General features: G+C 35.7%; 1 protein-coding gene across 4 annotated transcripts in view; it reads right to left on the bottom strand.

Annotated features, from left to right (window-relative positions):
• Positions 1–21614, bottom strand: part of LOC104140945 (connector enhancer of kinase suppressor of ras 2) — a 253111-nt gene that overhangs the window by 144646 nt on the left and 86851 nt on the right. The window lies entirely within an intron of this gene.

Below are 21614 nucleotides of genomic sequence, written 5' to 3'. Positions count from 1 at the left end.
GTGAATAAGGTATAAAATCTTATATGGCCTTTGCCATGTAGACCTTTACGGGAAAATTCCTTCCTGAACCCTACTTCTGTGGGTGAACAGCTATCCTGTAACATAGCATATGATGAGAACGGTCAAATTAGGTCAGATCAGAGACTTGGTAGTCCTGTCTCCGATGGCTGCCTAGGGAAGCACACGAGAACAAAGCAGGCATGTAGTAACAGCTATTGGTGATTCAGAGACTTCAGCCAGTGATAGTGTACTTGTTTAACAGTCCTTAATGGATTTTCTAACATTGTCTAAATCTGATGGGCTTTTTTGAATCTAGGTAAGTTTTCACGTTGAAGACCCTTTTTCCCTTCATCCATATCTTTTCATCCGTGTCTCTATGTTCTTTTATCACCCAGCCAGTTCCCCACTTAAACATAGGCAACACGCACAAAGATATCTGAGCGTAAAGATACTAAATAATTCACTTGGATTCACATAGGAAGTCTCAAACAGACTGAATTGAATCCACATCTTTTGCTGCCACAACAGCAGGCAGTATTTGTAAGAATTTAAGTTAAAATAAAATCCCAATTACTTAATTTACTATTCATAAGCACTTAAACAAAATCAGCTTTCAGATTATGAATTGACTGACCACTATTAATTTCAATAATACAAATGTAATAGAGGATGAGTGATCATCAATATCACATGGCAATTTCCTGCCCAAAATTATTTCTCAAAAGAGAGAGTAAAGCACAGCAAACAATAAACAATCTTGCTGAATGCGAATATGGATAATTGTACAAAGAATAATTGTTTCTCATACCAAAAAGGGAAAACGTATTGAATAATGACAAGCGTATGAATCTGGTTGAACGGAATCATACAAAATACAAACAAATATTTAGTAAAATTGTTTTCCAAGTTTGAACCAGTTAGATCTGTTGCATAGGTCCTGGCCCTCTCTGAAAGCCCTTCCTCCTCTCAAAGTTCACTCTTTGAAACAAAAATAGACTTTAATAATAAAAGAAAATCAAACCCATCCCCTCAGCCTGGAGTTCAGCTTACGAGGAATGGAAACACTTTCCTATGCTATTGGTTAGCTCACTGCAAGGGACTTTGATTAAAAATAACTTTAAATACTAGGGACAAAATTCATTTGTGTCATTATTATATAGATACCTTGTCTAAAGCATCACAGTTGATCAGTAAGGCTTGGAAGCAAACTTAAGACTGAATAGTGAAGCAAATGAAAGTTTATATTGGCTTAGCTACAGAAGAAAACAGTTCTCTTCATCTTTTTTCCAAAACGAGTATTGTACAGTAAACAACAGCTTCACTAAAGTAAAGCGTTCTATTTTTGAAAAGCTTGTAGTTAAGAAGCAAATTGTGCTTGATATTAGTATGCCATCTGCTTAACATTTATGCTTTCCTTTGTTAAAACTCTGAAGGAATACCCTCCCCTCCCTTCTTCCTCTCAATTCTACTTGTGCCAAGATAATACCTAAGTGGATGTTTCATGATGTCTTTACCAGCTGCAGACTATACTAAGTCAGGTTTTCTTTCCCCTCAGGAAGAAGGTGATCTTGTACACTCAGCAACACATTACAATGATTATAAACCAGATCCTCCTGTTTTTATTTCCAAGCCCAGCCTTGCTTATCCCTGGGGTAAGAAGCAGAAACTGTTTCTGCCAATAATTCATTATTGCATAAAAGCTCTGGGAACCTGTCAGTTTACTTTCAAGAAAACCCTAAGAAATGGAGATAGCTATGACCAGTGCAATTACTGAAAGTGAGTATACCTTCACCTGTGAGTAAATGCCTGAATTTAAAGGAGTGTAGGCTAGATAGTAGTAGAGTATTCCACTAGAGCAAATTTTATACTCTTGTTTAAGTCATTGGAAAATACATAAAATTGAACAGAAAATGTGTTTGAGGAAATCCATCTAGTGAGCAAGTTGTTTTATCTTAAGCTTTCGTAATTAACATGCCAATGGCAACTTCAATTAATGTCAATATAAAATTTAAAACATAGCAAAACATAGATAAGATAACGTCCATAAAGATAATCAGGAGATGAAAGGAAATTATTTAGCACAGTAAAAGTGCTGATGCAAGTCAGTGATTTAGCTAAGATTTCATCAGACACAGCAAAGAGAAAAAAATTAAATATTACAGAAATGACAGTGAATCAGTATCTCTGTAGAAGACTATTGTATTGGCCTAAATTTAAGGTTGCCCCAAATCTCAGATCTTAATTTTTAAATTAAGAAAAAGAAGAAACAATTCCATTCCATTTTCCATTTTAAAAATAATCCTCAAAAGTATCACCTCTGAGTGTATCATTCTGATTTACGGCACCAGAGCTCACCTCCTGTCAGCTGCATGTGCTTCTCCACCACCTGCCTTCTCCTGATGTGCTTGCCAGGCAGAGTCCTGATGCTGGCCACAAAGCCCTTCAAGCCCCACTCTGGTGGTACATAATAAAACTACTGAAGGAAGCTAAGGCCCCTTTCAGTCTTCCCTAGTCAGGAACTGATTTGATGAGATAACGGGGCATAAAAAAGGATTGTTCCAGAGGACAAAACAGCAGGCAGGTGGTTACACACATACATTTGAACTGCTTCCATTATTCAAGCATATTGAATGTGCTTGAAGACAAGGACAACAAAAATTGTGGTTTGTGATGATGAGTAAGTATTTAGGTAACCTCATTCTGTATACATGACAGTGCAAATATTTAGATCTCTTCTAATTCCTGTAGGCATCTCATGTGCATGATGCTAACTGAGATAGTCTCAAACCTGCCAGATTTAATCATCATCATGGCTACCATATAAGACCTCAGTTCTTACAGCTATACACAGCTGTGCTCTCAGTGCTAAAGATGCAGTTTTATTGTGAGATACACCGTAACAAGTAAGCTCCTGAGCCTGTAAAATTCTAACTCCTAGCAAGTAATTTCCTTCTCTGCAGGATAAATCCTAGATATAATTCCTGCTTTAAAAAGAGCCCCCAAAACCTCTAAAAGGGTCAAGAAAGTGCTATTAATATATGCACGACTATTTTTCATACCAGGAGTAGGAAAAAAATACAACAAAACCAAACTAAACCCACCACTGAGGTTTGCTCCATTCTTTGTTTTCATTTCATTCTTGCTAAATCTACTATATTGGTGGCAACGGATATACCAGGTTTGGACAATGAATACAGAGTATCAGAGGGACTGCAAACTCTGTCTTATGAGAACTGCACTGCCATGCGCTTTGTCACATTATTGCAAAATCTGGATCACGAACACTTTAGTGAGAATAGAAAAGAGTAGACCTCCCTTGCTTCATTTCAGTAAAGTGGGCTTGACGGCTATATCGTAGGAGGGTTAACTGCTGTAAGACAGGCAAAAGTAAGAACAAAACTTGAACACAAGAAGCTGTGGCTGGCAAATCCATTAAACGTTAACTTAAGCTTTTTCATATAAAAGCACTATTCAAACAGTAAGGTAATTTTTGTGTCCGCTTGGTGTAATATATGGTAGCATCGTTAGCGTCACATAAAAAAAAGTTACACAAGGCTTATTTCATTTGTTCAATGATATACTGATTCAGTAGTATATTTTAGATGGCAGCTCAGCAATTCCTAATGCCAAATCCAATGATAAGAGATGGAAAGAAGGGTTTCAGGAGGTGAAAATTAAATGCAAATGTGAGAGCAGAGCCAGACTGGCTTATTATAGGAAAATATAATTAGCAATAAGGCCTAGATGGCACTGAGCTTAAAATGACACTTCCCAGTGAGCTGCACAACCAACTTAGATTTAAGGATAAGCCTGCTTGTTGTCTATAAAATATATTTTTCAATTTTAGCAATTTCATCCTTCAAGAATATTCTCCTATTTTCAAATCTATCAAAGAGGGTTCCTCTCTGCCCTCTAAGCGCCCTGCTCCTCTTCAGTTTGAGATGTCCACTTCAGCCTTGTTCCTAGTGATCAGCGTAGGATGGAAAGAGCAAAGAGAAAGTACAGATTGACTCCAGGGCTTTTGCAGCTGACTGTTTTTTTGAAGTAAAGAAAAAACAGGTGGCTGTTGTCAGAAGTGCTAGAACAGTAGAAGACTGGAGAGAAAACCAGGGTTTTTTGAACAACTTGAAATAAACTGTAGTTTTCACTACTGAGATTTTAGTTGCTTTTAAAGTTGAGTGAAACATATGATGTAAGTTCTTGAATATTCCATATAATGAAAAATGCATACTGGAAATTGAAAAATAGGAAATCCACATCCAAAGATATATTTCTTCCTTTTCACCTTATAAATCCAAAACATGGGCATAAATAACAGAATGCACTGTAACACTGAGCCCTCCCCCTCTGTGCCTGTATCACAACTCCAGCTGAAAATTGCACTTGTTTTGTCCCCACATTCTGGTATGAAAGTTCAATTTTTAACTGAAAGTGACAAAACTGAGTAAATTTTTTATCCATCTGACAGTGTAACACCTATGTTTATATACTCAATGACCTAGAATGATATCAAACAAAAAACCTTCAGCTATAGCTTAGAATGTTTTCATATTTTATTATATCTATATAACAACACAGTTATTAGAAAGGAATCTTTGAAGTAAGAGCCTTTTGTGTAAGACACTTGTGGCCAAACCAGAGTGGCACTGATTATTTGTTACCAAGTCATCCAGCATGATTAGAGCTACTCCAGATATCCTGACATGTTTCATAAGATATTTCACTGGTGAATATACTTAAAAGTTCATAAATAGTTTATCGCTGTAAGAGCTGTCTCTGTAAGCAGAGGGCCTGTAAGGCTAAGGACTCTGAAAATTTATCAGTACTCTTTCAATAACACTAGTATAACTGCATCTGTAACAGTTCTAGCTAAACAGGCCACACTAACAAATATGAAAATAAAAAATAATGGAAAAAGTGATTAATGTTAAACAATTTTTTTGTAATTACTGACACATGAAGACTAAAACTGTGAGGAATACCTGTATTATACGAAGAGTTTATTTTGTCTGTGGAAAAAAAAAAAAGGTATTATATATTTATAGGTACTAAGAACAACTAAGTTGTTTTGCTATATTGTGATATATGGAACTAAAAAAATCGTTTGCACATTGAAATTTATTTGATACAGGATATAATTTGAGTTAAATAGTTTATACTGCATAATTCCAAAGAAGTGATATCAACCTTAAAAACAGATTTCTTTTTGATTGACTACAGCAGTTCTTCCTGATGCAGCCAGATGCAGAGGGGAATGCAAAATATGTATACTTCAACACATGGATGCATATTCAGCTTTTCCTTTAGGTGATATTTTGAGAACGTTAAAATTTTCACTGAACTGTTAGGTTCAGAGAAAGAAAAGGCCAGAGCAGTAGATTTGACTGATGAGGTTAAAGGAAACAAAACTCTGACTGAAATCCAGGCATCTTATAAGTCCACCATGTTAAGGCATTTAAAATACCACTACCTCATACATTAACTTAAGGAATTTCCACAATTTATCAGTGTGGTCCAGCTGTGGCAGCTGCAGCTGCCAGAGCTCAGTTTTAGACAGCAGGAACTCAAGACTATTAACACACCCATGCAGCAGCTGTGCCTTTGCCCCTGCAAGTGCCACCCTGTCCCTCAGGCACAAACATGCTTAGGACAGCAGGCTGCTCCCTCGCTCTCCTTGCAACCCATCCGAAAGAAGCAGATCCAGACTCATGGCACACTCCACGCTTTAGGGGTCAGTTTCCCAGTTGCTTTAAGCTGACGTATTTGTGAGCTGGCACAGAAAGATGCTGGCTGCCATGCTTGCTTCCCAAGACCAGAAACTGGCATATAGTGACCTTAATTAGGGAATTAATTTGTTGAAAAAACATACCTTCAGGTGCATCTTCTCCAATGCAGGCCGCTTTTTGACCAGAACCATTCTCAGATAACATATAAATTGACCTAAAGTTGCTGCTGTGGACCTGCAACCTCTGATGCAGCTCTACAGGGATGCTCTACCCCTTCTCTGCTCGGAAAGCTGGTCTGCTTCCTTCTGGGTTGCCTGCTCGGCCCCTGCTAGCCCTCCCCTTCCTCATGGACAAGCACCAATGTACTTACAATACAACAGCAGGAGCCTTGTCCTCAACCATCTCCCTGCAACACAGGGCTCCCAGCTGACTGCGCTAGGAAAGAAAATAACCCAAAAGCAGCTATGGGCTTGTGGAATCTCCTTTGGGAAAACACGGAGGGGCGATCCCAGGGGCTACATCTGGCCCATAACTGCCTGTTGGCTATAGCAATGAATATGCTACTCCAGCAAATGCCATATCCTCACAACGTCCATGGTAGTACAGGCTTTTGGAACAGTGAATTTCTTTACTAGGTATTCATTTAGCACTTATTCAATGAAAACTGGTAAAAGCAGCACTAAAACAGGCAAAACCAGCCTGTTTAATAAAAGCAAAATTCAAAATCACATCTAACGATTCTAGCATAAATAGTTCTGCCATTAAATATAATGGAAACTCCCCAAATACACTTTTTCCTTCCCTTTCTGAAATCAAGGTTATTTTAAATGCCAAGAGCCTAACATAAAATCTATTACAACTTCATTCTAAAATACTTGTCTCTCAACATTTCCACAGTTAGTGTTTTCATTCGATTTCATCAGGAATATCAGCTGTTAAGTTTTTTTTTTAAAAGATATTATTATGACACAAATGAAAACTAAAGTTATCTACATAGTATGGGCTCAATAGATATTTTCAGGGAGGCATATCCTTTTTCCGTTTTAAAAAGGAGAATTTACAAGCTGAATCTCCTTTACATAAGTAGCAAATTGAAGAGGTAAAAAATTTTTTCATGTAAATCACATAACAACATTTTTCTTTGAAATTATTTGAACAAGTAAACAGCTTTTACTATTACTGTTAAAATACTAAAATTATGTATTAAACCTCAGTCCCACAGAATATGACCCATTTTGAGTATTTATCACAGATTGCAGACAAAAGATCTGAATTGGTATTCTGTGTGAGCAGACCTGATGTAAATTGAACTGAAAGAAAGAATAAATTATATAGCTTTTAATTAGCATGTTGAATTTGATAAAGTTCTGCTGGAATGGTATATAGATAGAAAAAGTATTACTTGGCTCAGTCTGATAACAGTTACTCCTTTGGTATAACCACTGCTTACAGTGTACTGGGGTCTTCCCCCCCCGCTCCTTATTGACCTATCACTTATTAAAAAACACGTACACACACACAAAACCACAAAGCAAAACAAAAACCCACTGTACTAAATACACTGTGTAGCTAGTCCTGTGTGGGCGTGGGGAAAATGTAATGGTTCGTTGCTGATGACCATTTGCTGATTACCTGTCTGAAGACTTGGAGCTGAGGCATTTAACACAGCAGATATTTAAGACCCTAAAGAGTCTGCAAGTGAACTTCTAGTATGATTGCAAAGTGTGTTCTCCATCCAAAACCAACCAATAAAAATACATCAGGTATCATACGAATTAGTATGCAAATTCTGGTCTAGAGGCTAGAACATGAAATTTGACACATTTTCCGAACGGTAAAAATGCCACAGTGGTTATAATAAAAAGCAAGTTTTGACATGCTTAATGAAAAGTTAAGAAATTCTAAGAAACAGTAAAGGTTTCCTCAAGGAAACCCTATCTTAGATGTAGTTCATACAGTGCCAGACTTGTCACTTCACAGTAGTGCCTTAATTGGGTAATGATCATAATCACATTCACTGTGAGCTCAGGAATGAGACATCTGAATAATAGGCAATTGAACCCAACATGACCTAGTTCTCAGAATGTCTTATCACAAAACCCCACTTCTGCACAATTTAACTTATCTCTCTGCAGTAACTGTCTAGCAGAATTACTATTACAACGGCTGTTCCAGTTACGGTATAGCAAAGAAGTGTACTGTGCACTTAAACATATTAACACACAAAATTATACCTATTCTGAAATTATATTAGGATCACTTTACCAGATTACAACAAGTAGCTAGTTTACTAAATAAAACTCACTTTCCTCTGCACTGGGTGGGGGGGGGGGGGGGGGAATATATGTTTATAAGACACCTCTGGACACATGCTATTTAAACCAAATTATTCCATAATTTCTATTTTGTGAAAACATAAAAAGTTAGCCCTTGTTGTTTTGCAAACAGTAAATAAATCCCACTGTGGAAAAAAAACAAAAAAGAAGGCATGGCTGAGCGAGGACTGCAGGTCAAGGAAAATATTGTCTGAACTTCTTTCAGGGCTTTTTTAAAAAGCTCTTCTTGTTCTACATCAATAAAATAGCAGCAATATGTAATTTAAAAATCCTTTTCACTATCCTTACTAATATTTGACAATCGCTTTGTTACGGTAGTTAAGCTGCAGTATCATAACCTAGTTTATGTATACAGAACAATGACATTTCATACAGAAATAAAAATAATAGAATTTATTAATTTAACTATGGTAATACAATGTAAATATGGGACATCATAATACAAAATTAGAATATATTATATGAACCACCTCGATTCTTTTCTGTTTGTAGCTTTCTTCCCCCTTTTTGCTCCCTTTATATTATAAGCACCCTACCTTTCTGAAGCAAATCATGTCACAATCTCTCTTGTGTCCCGAGACCGTAATCTGGAACTTTTTACAGTGCTTCTAAACAGTTCATACACCTTCCTATTGTCTTGTAAATAGATACATTAATTAAGTAGATAGTGCTACAAATGAATATACTCAGTTTTTAAATAAGGTGAAAGTTTTAATTATTTTTTTCCTTCCAAAAGAAGCCTTAGGGTTTCCATTGTCCTCAGCATGTCTAATGTAATTGAAGATAAGAAGGTGCCTTGAAAAAGTCACCGTATCGAAAAGAAGCCATGCGTTTCCCATTTCAAATAGGAATTAGAAAACATGATAGCCTTTCCTTGAAAAATCTGACTTGAAAGACCATGAGACCAGCCTGTGAAACAGATTTTTTTAGAAGAAAGCGTTTTAATGAATTGTTAAAATTATGTTTCAGTGTTGAGGGAGTCAAACGACTGGATATCTGGTATGAGGAACTGAGCTGGAAAAAAGCAGAAAATGAGGTTATATTGCTGCAGATACCTTCCCTGAAGACATGGAAAACGTATGGTCAGAACGGACCTTGCAATGAGTATAGAAAGATGATCAAGAGGCAACCACAGGCACAGTGTGCAGATTTGTTGTTCATGTATCTCAGACGAGTCACTAAGTATGACAAGACCTGACCCACTGTATGCCAGGCTAAAACTGCACAGAATCTTACTTTCTGTTGGGAAACAGTTAGAAGGATGATCAAGAATTCACTACCTTTCTTCAGACCACCTGCCTAAATATTTGTCAGTAACATTTACACTGTAGCTCTTGCTACAGATCTCTGAACAAACTGTGTAAAGCCTTCTTGTTCTGCTTAATCCTAATGAAGTCAATGTGATATAAATTCAATCAGATTCAAGTGCTCTGTCTAACTGGGTAAGCCTGAATACGGTGGAACCTCTTAATGTTTCAGTTTACACATATACTCATATCTCTCTACAGAGAAAGAGAGAATATATTACTATGGTGCAAGTATCTGAAACACAGAAAAGTATTAGAAAATTCAGTTCATTACATACAATACCGAGACATTAAAAAATATCCTACAACATTAGAGAAATGGAATACACAAGTACCTCTAATCAGGATGTGTATCTCTACTTAATGTGAGAAGTACGCCATTTTCTTAAAATTCAACTACAAATTATATCTCATCATCCTACGTAGTCTTCAGATATTTAAAAGTGCATTGCCTAAATTACGTGTTCTAGCTAACGCACAGTTCTCAATGTGATTTTTGGTTAAAACCCGAAAAAACATAAAATCCACTCTTCTCTTATGGAGACTGTTTATTGCCATAATGTCAGATATGAAGAGATTATATTTTTACCCAAGTAAAAACCTCTTAATCACAACATCTGGTCCCAGATGACTTGGGTCACTGGTCTTAAAAGACTTTCAATATGCAGAAGGCTCACATTGTAATACATCCCAAATAGATATTTAAGGATCATGCTTCTGAGCTTCTTGGCCGCGTTCGAGGAGCATCTTAGTTTTATTTTTCCATGCCTTTTTTCCATCTTTTTCCTTTTTATTTCTTCTACCCTTTAAAGAGTTTTTCTTCTAAAATTTCTCTTACATTCTTATTCACGATTTTAGATTAAGCATTCAGCAAGTACTTGGGATTTTTCCCCCTCTTTTTAAATAGATAGTTGTCTAAATATCTATACTTTGCTATCTATCATATATAAATTTCTATTTAATAATTACCTATTTAAAACAGTTACCTACACTCGAGCTCCATACTAGGGACTGTAGAACAATAATAGAAAAGAATGATGTTTTAAGATTCTATTAAGCGATATGCAGTCAAAACAAACTTGCATTTACCTGTACAGTTTGTCTAAAACTAAGTTTCATATTGTGGAAACTGCTAACGTGGATTCTTTTATGATAGATTATTTCCTTAGATAGTTTTCATTTATCAACTCAGAAAATAATGGTTTAATGTCTTTTCATTTTATTTGAGGATTAAAAGTCATTATGAACTGTTGTTAAGTAGCACTATTTGAAACTTTTTTCTTCTAGATCAAAATGTCCGTGACACGCTTTCCATGTTCTTTTACACTTCTGGACCATCAGCAGAGTTATTTCTGCGGAAGCATTGAATCATCACTTTCAGAACCAAGAGAGACTGAAACTAATCTATGGTTAAAATAGTACTTTAGTATATCTGAAAGAGAATGCCTGTACTGCTTTTCCTTTGAACTTGAACTGCATCCCTCTGAGCAGCTCATAACTACTCACCCACTGACTTTCTAATTCCTATTTTCTGTTCAACTCTACCTTCACAAAGGGTTCGGGTCTACACTCCCTAGACGTGAATTTGCCTTTCAATAACAAATTAAATGTCCATGTTTCAAAGTGCAGTTATAAATATTTTCTCATTTTTTGAGCAAAACCTTAATATTGCAGCAGTATGAAATAATTAAACCTCCTCATAAAAATACTAGCATAAAGCCATGAATGTGCTGCACCAGCCATACAGTATTTGTCCTCTATCAAGTTGACCTCTGTGCATGTTTAATGGCTTCAGCGTCAACTCTTAGAAAAAAACACCAGTATGGAAAAAAAGCTGTGGTAGCATTTCTTTTCTGATACGCACAAAAGCGAGACCCAAGAGGATGAAGGAAGTTAATCTGTTTTGTGACTTCTTTTCATGTCACAGGATAAATTGTTCCCAATTAGTTAACTTCAGTATTAAGTAAGGCCTGAACTGCATATGCTTTCAATTAAAAAACACATGTAAGCCAGATCTCTGTGATGGCCCGACCTCTTCCTTATGTGTATACAAACCAAGCTATGTAGAATATGCCGATTACAGTACACTGATAAATAAACAAGACCAAAGGATGACCTAGTAGATATTACTTCCAAAAACATATTAGATCATGATTTGCTAACTTTTAAGAACAATTACAGAGTATTTCCTGCAGTAGTGGTTACCGACACTTGCAACTGCTGCAGGTTGTTATCTGTATGTATGTCTCATTTAGGAATATCTAAGTTACACCCAATTTCTGCTTTTAATTTCCTGCAGCACGTTCAGGGAACTCCACTGACTTTGCTTCACGGACAGAAAGCCTCAAGCCTATACTACATCTTTCCAATACTCCTTGATCTTTATTGATGTGCTCCCTCCTTCTCAGTAAAACCTAATGAAGCCAAACATGCAGCAACCTGCGCAATAACCACAAACCCTCATTACTTCTTACTAAAATCTTATGACCAATTAACCTTTGCTATTTATTCCCTAATAATCATCATTTTATGGAAGAACCAACCCTTCAATCATAGCAAATCTTAACTTTTCAATTTGCTTAAGTACATCCTAAAATGAATTATAGGACAGCAAAGTGCAGCATTACAGAGGATAAGCAATATGGTATGTCACACAAAACAATCAGAATTTTAAACAGCAGGGCACCATTCAAAGCTCAAAGAGTAAATGATGGCCTCGTCTTTTGGAAATACCAATGCTGACACTGAATGTTTCACTTTGTATTTTGGAAGATTTTCTTTTAGGCTCTTGCAGAACTGATAATATGTTACATATAACAGTTCAGAGAGAAGCACACAAAAAATAAACTTCTGACAAATTAAGTTAATATCTCTATTTCTACCACGGATTTGCCGAAGATCACACAAGCAATCACACACACACAATCACACATTGCATGCATATAAGTTTATCTAGAAGAATAACAGCTCAGAAATAATTACCCAGGAGTTAAGACAGCTTTATAGCAACGAATACTGTAACAAATTCTGCAAGTGGTACCAAAAATAACTTAATGTGGAATTCTATTTATGAAATAAATTGCTCCCTGGAAATGAGGAATTTTTCAGTTTTCATTTTTCTTTCCCCTTGTCAGGAAGAAGTCACCATTCCTAACTTACATTGATTTATTCTCTGTATTTCCTGTCCCTAAAGAATCGCTATTGGTATAGCGCTATCAATACAATGTAACATTCATTGCATCATTCAGTACGGCTTTCAAATCAGGCTCCTACAGTTTAAAAAAAAAAAAAGCGCAAATTTTACATGTTCATAATATTGTTTATAATTATATAGATAGTACAGTTATTTTTAATTAACAATCTAAGAATTATCAATGCTTTTTGCACAGACCATTACAGATACAATCTTCTGATTTTTAAAACTTTGAACATATGAACAAAATGATAAAATTTTACATCAACAAATTTAATAAAAATTATATATCATTTATCATTGAGGTCTTTTTTAAGAAATTGAATTTAAGTATTATGTGAGCAGTAGAACAATTTTTTTCTAATCTAACAATGAAAGTTAATCTCTTCCTGCCACAGTGTGTATCACTCTTCCTTTTTATTCCAAAAATAGAATTCTGTACCCCCTTAATCTAATATACTTTCCCCCCTACTATTTAATGTAATTACCCAAGTCTGAATCAATATTCCATTTGCTGGAGTCAGTCAATGAATTGACTTTCATTGCCTGCATATTCTAGTTCTGAGGTTTTCATTGCTGGTGCACCACAAGCATAAGTTACTGGAATACCGGGAAAATAGTAGTCAACCTCAGATATTTATATACACTGCTTTAAAATCGCAGTGCAAGGAATAGCAAGTTATTCAGCAAGCAGTGGTAGTGAAAAGGCCTGATTTAAATGGCTTGTGTCCTGTTCATTCTCATGTCCTCTTCACGTTACTTCCATGCCATCTGCATTCAAATAGCGACCAATGGCACAGCTCTGGGAGCCGATGCAGAGCTGCACCTGAGCTGGCTGCCTTGCCACATGCATACCTGCCCAGGCATGCATATCGGCCACCTGGTGCTGCCTCTCCGCAGACATAAAGAGCGGACTTCCCACTGCATTTTTCCCCAAGGAGTCACTGTTTCAGGATACACCCCCCTGCCTACCTACTGATTATCATAGCACTTGCACAAATCTTTCAGACTTACCTTTCTGTCAAGTTTGATTGAGATTGGCTAAAAGGTTCAAGACTTGTGTATGAACTGGCACAGACACAGGCAACACAATCACAAAAATCTCGTCTGCTTTGGGAATTAGTCACACTGTTATACAATCCATACCGTCAAAGTCGTCCAGTGAACAAAGCTGTAGCAACTTAGATGTCTCCCACACCGGAATGTGTAAAGGGAACTGAAGCAGCTTTGGTAAAGATTTTAAATAAATCCCGATCTGTGCTAAGTTGAAGTTAATGGAAAGATTCTATCAATTTCAGTAGGCTAATGGATTTAAATTTTATACTAAAATGTTTAATGAGATATCATACCATTAAGTATTGTTATGTAGCAATACACAAAAACCTTACGCTAGTTCCTGACTGAAACATGAAAGCCCTCTATTCCAGAATTCATGATTTTAGCAAAGGAATATTTTCCTTCAATACATCCTGCTTAAAGTATTCCTGTGTTTGCAATGACGTTCATAAGGGAAGATATACCAACGGAGCGCTTGAGAGGTCAGAGCTCTCTCTACTTCAGATTCCTGAGTTTAACTCTTTTGTACAGAAGGATGGTGTTGTACTGGCTTTTTCATGAAGCCACAGCGTACTTAAAGATCTGTATTTTTATGCTTCACTGAATGTAGCACTAACTTCTTTAAATGTCATGATGAGAAACAGGTCAATAATTTCAAGCCACATTTTGGATAACAGAATGATTTGAAGTCAGCTGTAAGCATTATTTAATACGAAGTATATAACTGTAAAAGATGTAATAAGTATGTATAACATATAAGCCAACAGCATGAAACTGAAAAGTTACCAGTACCGGAAAAGCACTTTCATCATTTTTACTACTTCTAGTTTTCCTGCTCTTGCACATAAAAAAAACCCAAAACAAAACAAAAAAACCCCACAACAACAAAAAACACATGAAGGATAAAGACTATCTAAGCTACTGACATGAGTCTTCTTTTTACAAGTCAGTGCACATGTGGAAATCTGAGTTCACTAAATTAACGTGGATATGCATCAACAAACAATAATTATGTTTTATGTCAGCCAGTACAGAGCAGAAGAATGATGGGTTCCCACTGCCAAAGCTACATCGTATTCAGCTACAGGAAAGTTTTTATCACTTCCAAACTTCTATGCACCTTTCAAAAATAAACAAACTGTAAATACAGTTCACAGTCAAGACTCAAAACATGACATCTAACTGAAATTATAGTTATGTATTTTGACCAGCATTTCTGTACTGTTCAGAATTAATGCTATTTCCATAGCATTCCATTCATACCAGTTTCACTCTACTTAATTTTGCTATATACACTTATATGAATATGAATCAGGACATTTTGGTTATAAAGCTCTAAAAAAGCCAAATCAACACCCCCTTTTAAACAAATGAAAGAAATAGTTGCTTAGTGTTAAGCGCTACATAACATAATACCGATATGCAAAAAAACACATTTACTAGAGAAACTATGTTTTGCAGCTTATGAAATTCTATGTAAAAGCAGGAACTCAAAAATCAGAGGCTATGACAGCTGATCTATTTTGTAAATATGGTGCTGTATGACAGTATTACTACTAGAATTATAGCATAATAGATGATGTAATAAAAGCCAGAGTGATAAAAGGAGGGTAGCCTGACTTGTGCAAAATCCCACACTACAATTTTGATTGCAGCTTCACCACTTCAAAGTGATCAACAATGCTTTAGTTCTTATATTCAAAGCATTTACTTGTAAAAAGGTAAATACACTTTCCTCAAGCCCCTGTAAAAACATGAATGCATGCTCAGTTCAAAGTCTTCCACAAATATACAGAAATATGAAGGTGTAAAGTAGCTTTATCTCATTGAGTTTAATGTTTGTGGTAGGATTCACAAGAATCTTTTACAAGATTTCTTTTTGTGGAAAGCTTTAATCAAATCCACTGTACTGTTAATCAGAAACACTGCAGAAATTTAGCAAAATATTGTATCATCAGCTAGGAAATTACATAGGACAGAGAAATATTACAAGTGTCTTTCTTTTTTCTTCCTTTAAGGCAGAAAGAAAAAGAAAGAAAATCTTTTCTGCACAGTTTATACATCATGTCACCAGCAGGTTATTCCTTACATTTCATATTCAAATTCTACTTCAAACAATAATTCATATACATTAATTGGATATGTCAATTCTAATTAGTCCATAAAGGCTAGGTAGGCATCCTTAGGAGAGTGCACGATGTCTCCACACAGCTGCAGACAAATCAAGTATCCAAATTTTGGCTGGTCTGCAGGACACGAGAGAGCTTACAGAGAACAATTTAGAATATTGGATCAAGGTGGCAGGGGAATGAGGTTGAAACAGGAGCTGGTCTTCCCCGCTTTTTGCTGTTTTTGGCAAACCACGCTACTATGCAGTAAAGGATGTGTTCTGAAGCACAAAGAAATTAAAGCCAAAGAAGCTACAAACATTAACTTAATGTTGTAACAAACAACGTTAAGGCAGCTTGCTCCATTAGAAATAAACACGAAGCGAAACAGGGCGGTTTATATAGACTGTTGTATTATCAAATGCGGAAAAAAATAATTGTTCCTTGATTCCTAGCACTAATTATGATCACTATCTTCAGCCTTGAAGAAAGTGAACCTCCTCTAAGGCTGAAATCATAAACAAGAACATTTTCTTTCAGATCTACTTATATTAAATATAAATCTCAAAGGAAATCCAAATTACGTCAGAAATAATTTACCACTAACATCCCTCAAACTAAATGCAAGAGACTATACACAAATTATAATGTATACGAACACTACTTGGACTGAATTCAGTCAGTCTTTTCCCTCCTGCCCTGGACTACAGTGCCTAATAGAAGCGTGTGTTTTTTCAGCGCTGCATCATCAGCTTACCTATTCATTTGCACAAATTTCTGCTACCGAACTGGCCTAATAAGTAGCTATACAATTTCACCACACTTAGTGTAGTATGTTGTTCTCTACCAGTGAGTAACAGTAACTTATAACATTAAAAGGAATATAAAAATTCATTGACTGAGTTTACCCTGAAATAGAACCAGACAAAATAGAGTAATAGATTGTTTTAAATCAGGATAAATGGAAAAAAAGTGTATATATCATTTTTCAGAAGCATGCAGTAGATCCTATAGCAGCTCTTTCACCAACTTAATCCGTAATGGATTAGGACCTTCATTCTCATTGGTACAGATGCATTTTCTCAAGAAAATTACAAGCTTTATAACTGATTTAACATTTTGAAGAGAAGGTGTTTGTACATATGCTGCGATGAAGAATGGCTGTGTGAGAGGAGGAAATCCTTTGGCTATGTCAACAGCCAGGAAAAATGAAAAGTCCATTTCCTCTTTCGTTTGTTAAAATTGTCTTGCTGTTACAGACAACGGACATGCAGAAATTCAGGAAATTAAAATAGGAATCAACACAGCAAACTGACTTTGTAAGCAGACTATCTTTCTATCTTACCTGAAAAATTCTTTGACGTAACTAACAGCCTTAAGTAGGAAGAATACAGAAATATTTATAGCCTCAAGTAATTTATCTGAAATTTGATAGTTTAATATTATGAAGACTGGCTGTATTACTTACAGGAAATAATTAGATAAGATCTATCAGAATTCACGTGACCTGCAATCCACTCACTGCTGCTCTCTTTCCCCTTGAACTGTAGGCATCTATATGAAATTGGAGTAACATGCAGACTACCCATGTTCTTCTAATATTTCTCCTATAATACCTCGTCCCATGACAACAGATCACATGCACATTGGAACACCTAAATAGGGCCACTTCCCATCTGCATTTGCCTACATGATGAGCAGGCATCAGATGACTACAGGACTCACCACCTTCATTAGATGTTAGTTATGTGGCCTCGAGTGAAAAGGTATTAACGCTGTGGAAGAATGCTAAATTCTTATAGGACAAAATTTTCAAAAGAGCCTAGACCCTTATTTCTAGAGTAACTGAACACACAAAACACAAATTTGTAAGCCATTTTGGTTCTGAATTTAAACCAAACCCACCTTTGGGTACCTCTGAAAATTTGTCCTGTTTAACTTTAATATTCGTACTGGTGGCACTGCTATGATATTCCAAGTACTCTTAGCATGTGAACAATAGATTAGTCTCAGGAAAAAATGTGTTACTGGTTTCTGTTATGGAGCATTTGGTATAGGGGCAGCAGTCCTTGAAGGGAGAACTGAGTAATTGGCAAGAGAAATTGCCCTCTACCTTGTTCTTCGGTTAGATCAATTCTTACTGCTGAATTTACCTTTGGGAAGGGAACACTGGGCAGTTTCTAAATTAAATGCTTCCTATGTGCTAAGTAGGCAAAACAGATAATATTGAACTACATTCAGATTTCTTCTTTACTATGAACAAAAGTACTTTTATCCTATTGAGAACCGTTTCTAAAAAGTTAATTATCCTCCTTTAAGGTCAAGATCTACCAAAGGTTTTTAGAAATGCAAGAAATCAGCAACACACTTGGTAATAAGAGGTTAACAAAAAAAAAAAAAAACAACATACAATCCTTGAAACTGTTTATTTTTCAAACCACATAATTTGAAAGTCTTAAAAAAAAAAAAAAGAACGTAAAGCAACTAATTAGACTAAGCTAAAGAATAGTTAAATAACTCATTCAATAGCATTAATTAAATAGTTTGGCACAGCATGATGAATAGCATTGGACTGCCAAAAGTTGAACTTCTTTTCCTGTTGAGATTAATACAGCTCTCTGGATGCATATGTGTGTGTATATAAAAGAATATCTATATGCTAGTTTCCTCATAATACTGAGGAGATGGAGCATCTCTTCACCTCTCACCAAGAGAAAGGGAGTTTCGTGTCAAAGAAGAAAAATTTATTCATATCTATTTAAGCATCAATATATAAAAATGAAGATTTCACTCTAGTATAATTATATTAAACTTTGAAATATTAGGGGAAAATGAGCATCTGATATATCCAATGACTTGTTAAAAATGTAATTGAATTATATTTCAGGTAAAGTAAGAATCAATACTTCCCAATATATTCACAGTATTTACAAATCAAAAAAATATCAGCAGAACGAAAGACGAAAGGGTCTAGAGAAAGGTGGTCACTGAAAAGTAGTATCAGTTTAACCAAAACTTGAATAACTTTAATTCTGAGGAAACATTTTTATTGAGAGGTACACAGACAGCTACAAAAGACTGCCTGCTGCTTCTTTAGCACGGTGTACTTCAAAATAAATTATTGCAAACTGCTTTTAGTCTCTGATCAACATAAAATACTCTTACTGTTGTAATTTTTGTCAAAGAAAGAGATAACTAATGAAGAAATAAGTTGGAAAAAAATTCATATGAATTTGTTAGGAATACCCTAGAAGTAATATAAAAAACAACCAACAACAAAAAAGGATCATGTATGGATTGATGGCCTTTGCAATAACTGCAGAGAGATCTTTTCTGATCTCTCTTTGAACGCTATCACTGCACAGTGCCTCATTTCACTAGCTTATGCCTACAAATTAACATTATTTTTAATTACTTTAGGTACAATTTATATTTGAATATACTTTACTTCTCTTTACATTTATTTTTCTACAATTCATTATCAAAGTTTTTCTCCTTACTAGACTGTTTATATTTTAATTTAGGGGGCTTTTAAAACAAAGTGACCTCCAATACTGTCCTAATTAAATTTACATGCATATATTTGAATAGCATCCCATGCTGACCCCCAAAGTACTTCCTTTTCTTATTTCCAATATATTTTACTGTTTATCACCGATTTTCCCCAGGCTTTCCTACACCTTCAGAGTATCCACCTTACGGCCAATGCCTTTATAGCAGAAGAGGAGTTCCACAAACACCCAGATTAGCATTTCAGTTTTAACAAAATTACCGTTCAAATCCTAAACAGCATGCAGTTTTAAGTCTATAGATGTTATTTAGGTGACTTCAAATAAACAACTGCAGAGCAGCTTCTGACCATACTAGCAAGAAAGGACTTTGATCTTTAAGATAGGGTTTTTTCCCCCCCGCAGGCATCATCTTAAATTATCTTCTTAATTAAAACACCACTAAAGATTTTGGAATTTATCAGGCCCACTCAAAAGCTATCTTTTTAGAATGGTTAAAGAACTGAAATTGAAATTAGGGCTCCTCTATGACTTCTGCTTTCACAGTACAAATTCAAGCCTCAGCAAATCCAGGAAAGTGTCAGTATGCTTTCCTCTAGTGAAAAATATTCTCACCTTTTGACCTTTGATTTTATTTTTCCAAAAACAGATTATAATTCTAAATTATTTAATCTGTAAAGTAAAATCCATATACTTCCAAATCACCATACTGCCACTTCTATTATGCATGAGCCTATCAAATACTTGTATTTTTCCCTATTAACATTTTTTATGCTTCTTGCTCGCTTGTTTTTGTTTGTCTCCTTTCAACACAGGATACTTTCTATGTAGGATTCTCATAAGTAATACCTAGTTAAAGAAAACTTTGAATTCAGCTTTCAAAAGGAAAATTATGTTCCATGACTCTGCATACTAGTAATGTCTCTTCTGATTTTATTCAGAAATAATATTATGGTTTGATTCAATTAATTCAGACATAAATAGGACTTCAGAATTTTTTCATATTTATTTGTGAAAAGCGAATATAAAATAACTTCAAGGGAAAACGTGTAATAAGTTCTTCAAGTAAACCTCTCCTGCCTTCAACAATTTGTATCTGAGTGTAGTTAACAGGTGGTTCAGGGTAAGGAACAAAGAAAACACATCCCTCCTTTATCTTTTGCTTTGCTCTTGCACTTTGAAGCCTGATTATAGACCAGCATTTAGTTATGTATATGATGTGTAACAGTTTTCATCATAGAGATAGAAGCAGAAGCATTACTCTGATGCGTAACCCCATCAAACAAACAAGAAAAAACCCCAAAAGCCAGTGGGCTGATGGCCAAGCCCTTAGGGTGCGCATATGGAAAATACGGCATCGCAACATGCACTTCCAGAGCATTCCAAAAGCTCGAGCTAAGACGCTCACGTTTCTGTTTCCTGAAGCAACAGCTGCTCTGCAACTGAACTTATGACCAATGCGCAGCCGAATTTCTGATGCATCACTAAGCCTAAGTTGACCTGAAAGACATCTACAGTATCTTGGAGACGCTTCAGTCTAAAACGTTATACAAACTACCTAGCTAAGATAGAATGGAACATCGTGGTACCACTGTAGGAAATAGGTCACATAACTGGGATGCTGCTGATTGTCAAACAGAAATCAATTAGAAATTCCATGTATGGAAAAAAAAAAATCAATGATAAGTGATATGGCCCAGTGAGTGGATGATAATGCAGAGTACAAAGCTGTACTGACATTTATTGATGTAAGCAGGACTGCAACTGTCAGTGATTTGGATAGGAAGAAAATAGGGTGTGCATAGCACTGTAGATGCTCCACAGCATATAACCAGGAACGCTATGCCGAATGATGCTAACGGAGGGAGGGAAATGAACTATTGCTTCCTTTGCAACTCTGCCTCCCCACGTATGCAATTTTAGAGCAGATTGTTTAAACCGATGTTTCCTCTCAATTTTGTTCACAACCAGCTTTCAGCTTTGAGAAACTTTTTTTAAGTAAATGTATATATAAATGTATGTATGCATCTACAAATATACTTAATTTGTACTTTACATACACTGCACATATATACAAACACACACACAAGGCATTACCATATTCTAGTCTGTATTCTAGTCTGCATTCTAACTTAAGTTTTTGCTTGATAGGATAACTCAGGAATTTAGGGCTGAAATGTAATAGTCCCTGAGACATTCTGATTCAAACCATTTCATATATGTTAGCTGATTGTAGTGGCATAAGCAAGATAGAGATCTGTCTTCTTTCTTCATCAGCTCTTTTCTGTTTTTTAGACTACCTGCTATATTAAAGATCCTTTACAGCTATGAACTCCAGTTCACAATTCTCATTGATCACCTAGAATGGGTGTCATCATC

Source organism: Struthio camelus, chromosome 11, assembly GCF_040807025.1.
Source record: "Struthio camelus isolate bStrCam1 chromosome 11, bStrCam1.hap1, whole genome shotgun sequence".
NCBI classification, from domain to species: domain Eukaryota; kingdom Metazoa; phylum Chordata; class Aves; order Struthioniformes; family Struthionidae; genus Struthio; species Struthio camelus.
This window is presented reverse-complemented; position numbering and strand designations above follow the sequence as displayed.